Genomic DNA, 7,364 nt, shown 5'->3' on the forward strand with positions numbered 1-7,364 from the left:
AAAAAAATCAAGCACCTAGGCATGCAGACTGCTTCTACGGACATTTGTAAAAGAACTGATCACTCTCAGGAGCTCAGTGAATGCACGCATGGTACCATGATAGGTTGCCAATCAAGATGACCTCTCCAGCGCTCAGAGATCTAGATCCGGAGCAGGTGGATAAATCGACCTCCGTAGAACCCGGCCACCAAGGGATCAAAGGTTGTGCAGCCCTTCTGTAAGGCTGGGGAAGTCTGAACAACACTGCAAATAAGAACACAAGAAAGCGCACCAACCTTGCGCATTACCTCAGCAATACAAAGATTTTATTAAAATAAGATGTGTACTCACAAACGTAGCAGTATAAAAAGCGTATGGTATCCAAGAGTGATCACAGGAAATCAAGCAGCGTGAAAATCCCACAGACAGGGAGACTCTCACGAAAGGCTGACGCATTTTGAAGGGAGATCCCTTATTCCTCAGAGCCAACAAGATAGAGAATGCCCTCTTAGTATATCTCTAGATCCGAGAGTGTGCAGAGTAAGCATTTGTGTGTGTTCCTGGATCAGGATGGCAGATCCATAGGAAGAGTACTGATAAGTGAGAGAAGCATTTCCTCTGTGGGGAAGATCACAATGATGGCTCCTGGTGTATGTAGAGTGCAGGCCAGAGTGGGATGTCAGATTGCAGCTGTCCGGTGCCCAAGCACCTCTCTGGAATGGTCCCAGATTTAATACATCTCTATGCCTTGTGTGTGATTCTTAAATACAGTTGCATGAAAAAGTATGTGAACCCCTTGGGATTACGTGGAGTTTTGCATGAATTGGGCATAAAATGTGCTCTGAACGTCATGTAAGTCACAACAAAAGAAGAACAGTCTGCAGAACATAATACTACACAAACATTAGATGTTGCCATGGTTTAATTGCACATAACATGTAAACATTCACAGTGCAGGGAGGAAAAAGTATGTGAACCTTTGGACTTAATAACTGGTTGACCCTCCTTTGGCAGCAATAACCTCAACCAAACGTTTCCTGTAGTTGCAGATCAGACCTGCACAACGATCTGGAGTCATTTTGGACCACTCCTCTTCACAAAACTGTTTCAATGTAGCAATATTCTTGGGATGTCTGGTGTGAATCGCTCTCTTAAGGTCATGCCACAGCATTTCAATCGGGTTGAGGTCAGGACTCTGACTGGGCCACTCCAGAAGGCGTATTCTGTGCTGTTGCAGTCATTGTTTTGTTGAATTACTTGTATGCTTTGGGTCATTGTCCTGTTGCATCACCCATCCTCTGCGGAGCTTCAGTTGGCGGACAGATGGTCGTACGTTTTCCTGCAAAATGTCTTGATAAACTCTGGAATTCATTTTCCCATCAATGACAACAATCCGTCCAGGCCCTGAGGCAGCAAAGCAGCCCCAAACCATGATGCTCCCTCCGCCATGTTTTACAGTGGGGATGAGGTTTTGATGTTGGTGTGCTGTGCCTTTTTTTCTCCACACATAGTGTTGTGTGTTCTTCCCAAACAACTCAATCTTGGTTTCATCTGTCCACAGTATATTTTGCCAGTAGTGCTGTGGAACATCCAGGTGCTCTTTTGCAAACTTCAAATGTGCTGCAATATTCTTTTTGGACAGCAATGGCTTTCTCCGTGGTGTCCTCCCATGTACTCCATTCTTGTTTAATGTTTTCCTTATTGTAGATGTGTCAACAAAAATGTTAGCATGTGCCAGAGATTTCTGTAGGTCTTTAGCTGACACTCTGGGATTCTTCTTTACCTCATGTAGCAATCTGCGCTGTGCTCTTGCAGTCATTTTTACAGGACGACCACGCCTAGGGAGAGTAGCAACAGTGAGGCCTTCAACTTATCACACAAGGGTAAGTTTACTCACATATGAACAGCATGGGTGATAACATAACATTGCCTCTGTACCAGCGATAGCTAATATACTGTACATCTTTTCTGAAAATCGGTGGGACTTATGTGCCCTCCTTTGATGCTCATCTCTCCCATTCTTTCTAATTCTACCGTGTGAACCAGTGGTGTTTAGGTTTTGTGCTGCCCTAAGCAACACAAATATAGGCTCCCCCCCACGGAGAGACCCTGACACTGACCAACACCCCCCCCCCCCCGAAGGGAGCCTGACATTGACTAACAACACCCCAGCCCCCACCCAAGACAGCCTTCCACTACCACCCCCCCCATACACTGGCAACCCCCCCCCCACCCTGGCAAGAGAGAAGACACTCACCTTCACATCTCCGGACATCCCCGGGAACAAGAGTCAGGCTCTGTATACACCATCAAGCAGCCTGCAGCCTCTCTCAGATCCCACCTGGTCCCTATGCTGCATGTGTCCCTTCTTTCATTCTTTCTTTCAGGGGGGGCGGTGCTGCCCCCCTCAAAAATGCCTCTGCCCCAATGAAAAATGCCGCCATAGGCAATTGCTTTGTTGGCATTGTGGTAAATACGCTCCTGGTGTGAATGCCAGTCAATACAGAGAGAAATAGATACTTTTCTTTTAAATTTGAATTTAATTTTTGTGTAACTTGATATGTAAATACATGTATATTTGGATGCATGACATTACATTGGTGTTATGTATGTTTTAGATTGGCTTTATGTGTATGTTTATAATGACAATATTTGCAACATGGTGATAGGAGATGTGAGCTAGGAGGTGTAGCATCTCTTTTTTATTATCTATCAGCATATTTTGGAGCACAGATATTCGGCTGTGTACTTGGTCTTAAGAACATTGTGTGCTCTCTTACAATAAACATTAATTGTTTTAACTGATAGTCATGTAATTATGCAAAACTCTTTTCTGATATCTTGAAAATCCCACTGTAGGCGTCTGTACAGGAAGAAGTCTAGATCCTGGATTTAATCTATATCATATCTTTCATTGTCAGCAAGCCTGAAAGCCTAATTTAGTTTTTAGTTTTTGGGATATAAGAACAAACATGTTAGTTATGTGTAATGGTGTTTGTGTATTTGTGTTTTTCCCCATTACCTGAAGTCTGCTGCTGTTAGTAAAAATTTTCCATTGAGTGTCTCCTTTAGAGCTGTCAGATACTCCCCGAGCAGCTATATTCTGGAGCTGTGAAGGTTAAAAGCAGCCTCTGCAGCTGAGAAAAGAAGCACCACTTGCCCGCCTCCCTCTGCCATTCACAAAACTCGTATTACTGTTCTCCTACAATTCACTGTGTTCTGTGAATGGATGAGAGCACTTGAATGACAGGGTCTCCACCATCCTTTCACAGAATGAGATGAATTGTGTGAGAGTAGCAATACAAACAATATAAATGGTGGAGGGGCAGCAGGCGGTGGGCAAGAAGTGCAACTTTTCTCAATGGCAGCTGTTAACTCTCATAGTATTGGAAGACAGCTGCTCAAGGCAGTATCCAGCAGTTCCAAAAGAGGAACTCAATGGAAGATTTTTACCAGTAGTTGTTTGCAGGTAATAGGATACACACAACTACACATATCTATTGTTCAGCTTTAAGGTTTTACTAAATTCAGGACCCTGCATTCACTATATCCGCTCTCCCCGGACCCTGCATTCACTGTATCTGGTCTCCCACAGTACACAGAACATGGAAATGCAATTATTTTAGTAAATATAAACTGATAAATACCTTTTCTCACCAGCAGTATATAGCAGTCTTGTGACTTCTATCAGTGTCCAGCAGAGCACTGGTTAAAGCTTGTAGGAGGAGTTTCCTTTCTGCTCTAGGAGGATACAGAACCCCTGACCTCTGTCTGGACAGTGCTGATTGGCCCTGTACTGATCACATGCACTATCCCAAGAAAAAAAACCTCTTAATACACACCAAACTGAGCATGTGCAGTGTCTCCACAGGATATGTCTTATCAGGAGATAAGAGGGAGACACTGGAAGAACAGGAGGATCAGAGAAGTCAGAATCGAACAGCATTTTACACAATGCAGAGGATTAACCCCTTAGGTTCCACAGTGAGTATAACAAGCATGCTTTACTGCATATACAGACTGATTTTACTGTTGTGGGTTTAGTAACACTTTAACAATGGGTAACATATGGGCTATCACTTTATATGTATTTCAATAAAATAATTTTTTTTTATCACAGCATATTTAAAGTGTATCTAAACTCAGAAACTAAAATGTAATACATTGTAGTTGAACATTCCTTTGATGCATTGGCTGCATTAGCTTTCTTTTTGTCAGGCTTTTTAACTTCATTTTCACGTGGTGATTATGCCAGTAACAAACTTCATGTTCTAAAGTCACAACACTCACTGTACAGTATCTATGGAGGAGTAGCCTCTTAGAACAGGAAGGGTGTTGAGCAAGGGCGGACTGACCATTTGTAAACCCGGGCACTGCCCGAGGGCCCGGGGTCAGTAGGGGGCCCCATGAGATGCCCCTGGTATCTTTTTCTTAGGCTTTTTGAGTTTGGGCAAGGACACAGGGGCCCCATGATCCCCTATTGCCTGGGGGCCCCAAGAGTTGTCAGTCCGCCCCTGGTGTTGAGACTACAGAACACCCCCCCCTCTCTCTCTCATATCAACGGCATATGATAGGCATGTTGTAGCTTACAGAAATTAATTGTGTGGGTCTGATAATGTTGCTAGATATTACATACACTGCAGAGTGCACTGGACACAGGAAAGATTCTACCTGCAGCAAGGCCAAGATTGATGGGATACTGTACTGCCCCTGTGTTATCACTTTCAGGTCTCAAGCACTGCCAGTCTGGTCTAACACAAAGATGTGCACACACAGGCTGATGTGCTCACATGGATTCCTATACTGCCCAGAGGAAGGAGTTTCCCATAAAAAGATATTCCACTACTCCCCCTTCCCCCTCAAAATCTCAGTAGTGTAAGGGTCCACGAGTCCCATTCTATGGATGATGTTCTGGACTTCGATTCTTATGATCCTCAGTGTTCTACCTAGAAGTCCATAGACTTTCCTAGCTGTAGCTCTCCCCCTGCTGAATGGAGGGGAATATTGAAACATCCAGCATAACAGTAGAAAGTGAAAGTGACTGTAAAGAGGGCAATGTCTCCTTCTCCATGTTTCTGTAGTCCAGGACCTGTCTACAGTTCTTTCCTGCGTGATCTGATGACCTTGTCACTGCTGAAAAACTGTCCTTGAGAGGGTAATATACAACATCATACCTTAACTTTGGCTGGGAAAAACATAAGTCAGCAGCTACTGTACCGTAGTTGCTGGCTTTTAATAAACATGCACTTACCAGTCCAGAGATCCACAGCTGTCCTCACCTGGGCTGTTCTTCTCCAATCCCAAGCACCACCATCTTGGATGTGGCAAACCGGATGTGACTTCCTGGTGCTTTACAGCCAGCTCCCCTTTGCACATGTGTGAGATGTACTGTGCTTTCTCAAAGTTTCCGCAGTCTCCGGAGACCTGTGATGTGTCCCAGGAGGTTGCAGGGTAGGGTGGTGTGCAGAGTGGAAGTGGAATCAGGTACCTGTCAGAAATAGATACCCACTACCAGAAAAAAAAAAATCCAAAAGTAGAGGAGGGGAGAAAAAAAGTTAGAGAGGCGGGCTGATGATGTCACAACCGCTGACTCATTGATAGAATACATTGCTTTCTATGAGTGGCTGAGCGCTGCTCAGACAGACTCTATTGTGTTCTGGGTCTGAGACAAGAAGGTCTCGGTTTTCACCGGAACACAGTGCTATATACTGTATGTAGCCTCTGATACAAACAGTTTACACAGCACATCCAGGGGCCTCACATGTCAGTTCAGTTGGGCCATCTTGTAAAGTGGACCAAAAAGCTGGACTTCAGCTTTAAGAATAAAAAATGAAGATTGTTCTCCAGTTGATAAATGACACTTCCTTTCGTAATTTTGGAGCTAACTACTTCAGCAAATGTTTTATAGATTCTTTGTCTGGAATTAAATATTGTAGATTGACATTTTTACTGTTAGGTTCTGAAGTGCCATGTTTTTCTGGAATAATGTAGGTGCAGCCCTAATGCAGCCCCCTTGAATATTTGGTCCTCTCCATTTGGGCCACTGTTTGACATGCTTGCTTTAGCCCAGGTTCACACCAATGCGGTGTGGGAAATGCTGAAAATCCTGTGCAATCGCAATCTGTTTATGCGATCTGGTGCAAGTGTCAATGATAAATTAATGACACTCCGAAACTGATTGCAAAAGGCGATGCGATTGCCAGAAATAGCATCGCATAGTGAGAACACCCAAGCGATGCGATTCAGGTCAGGATTTAAAAAATTTTTGGTGCGGATGCAATGTGATTTGAGCCATAGAAAATGTATGGCTCAAGCCGCACTGCACAGACATTATTTTATTTATTTATTACAGGTACTTATATAGCGCCATCAATTTACGCAGTGCTTTACATATACAGTTGCAAGAAAAAGTATGTGAACCCCTTGGGATTACGTGGAGTTTTGCATGAATTGGGCATAAAATGTGCTCTGAACGTCATCTAAGTCACAACAATAGAAGAACACAGTCTGCTGAACATAATACTACACAAACATTAGATGTTGCCATGGTTTAATTGCACATAACATGTAAACATTCACAGTGCAGGGAGGAAAAAGTATGTGAGGCCCTAGCTTAATGACTTCTCCCAGAGCTAATTGGAGCCAGGAGTGAGCCAACCTTGACTCCAATCAGTGTGATGATATTGGATGTGTTGCTGACAGCTGTCCTGCCTTTAAAAAACACACCTGTTTTGGGTTTACTAGTTTCAAGAAGCACTTTTTGCTGCTCCCTGAATGCCTAGCAAATAGGATATATATATATATATTGCTTCTTCTATTACAAGCTGCTTGATGACAGGGTCATGTTAAGATATTACTGACAAATATTTCATTACATTTTTTGCATAATGCAATTTACACTGTTGACTCCGTTTTGTAAAATTCTGTTCTCCTCAATGGGAAATTGGGAAATGTATGATCTTTGTGCATTTAACCTCCTTGGAGGTATTCCCGAGTGTAGCTCGGGGTAACATTTCAGTACCAAAAGCGGTAACCCCGAGCTACACTCGGGAATACCATGCGGCACTGCTCCGGCATTTGTGCTTCACTTACCTTACCCTGCGCTCCCACGATGTGTCCCCTGCAGCGTCCCCGGCCATCTCCTCCGGCCGATGCCGGTGTTGCATGAAGATGTGTCTCCTGTGAGGATCTGCCCCCCTTGATGTATCTGCGCATGTGCCAGTTTCAGGCATAAGCAGACGATCAGCGATCTCGCTCTGAGAAAGTGTTAACTCCTTTCATGCTGGATTGCAATTACAGGAGTCACATCCCTCGGATCACTGCTGCTGCTGCTGACGATCCTAATGTCGCCAAGCTGCTTGGGGGGCTGCTTGGGGGGTGACATG

The 7,364-nt window shown here is 44.1% G+C and overlaps 1 long non-coding RNA gene across 1 annotated transcript; it reads right to left on the bottom strand.

Moving 5' to 3' along the window:
* Window positions 1-283: 283 nt before the first annotated feature.
* On the bottom strand, window positions 284-7,287 carry LOC149449167 (uncharacterized). Its single transcript, XR_016315445.1, has 2 exons — window positions 5,231-7,287; window positions 284-1,817 (listed from the first exon to the last, which is right to left on the bottom strand). It is a non-coding gene; the product is annotated as an uncharacterized LOC149449167 (long non-coding RNA).
* Window positions 7,288-7,364: the final 77 nt, after the last annotated feature.

Source organism: Staurois parvus, unplaced genomic scaffold, assembly GCF_062004578.1.
Source record: "Staurois parvus isolate SC_StPar_1 unplaced genomic scaffold, SC_StPar_1.0 ptg000635l, whole genome shotgun sequence".
In the NCBI taxonomy this organism is placed as follows: domain Eukaryota; kingdom Metazoa; phylum Chordata; class Amphibia; order Anura; family Ranidae; genus Staurois; species Staurois parvus.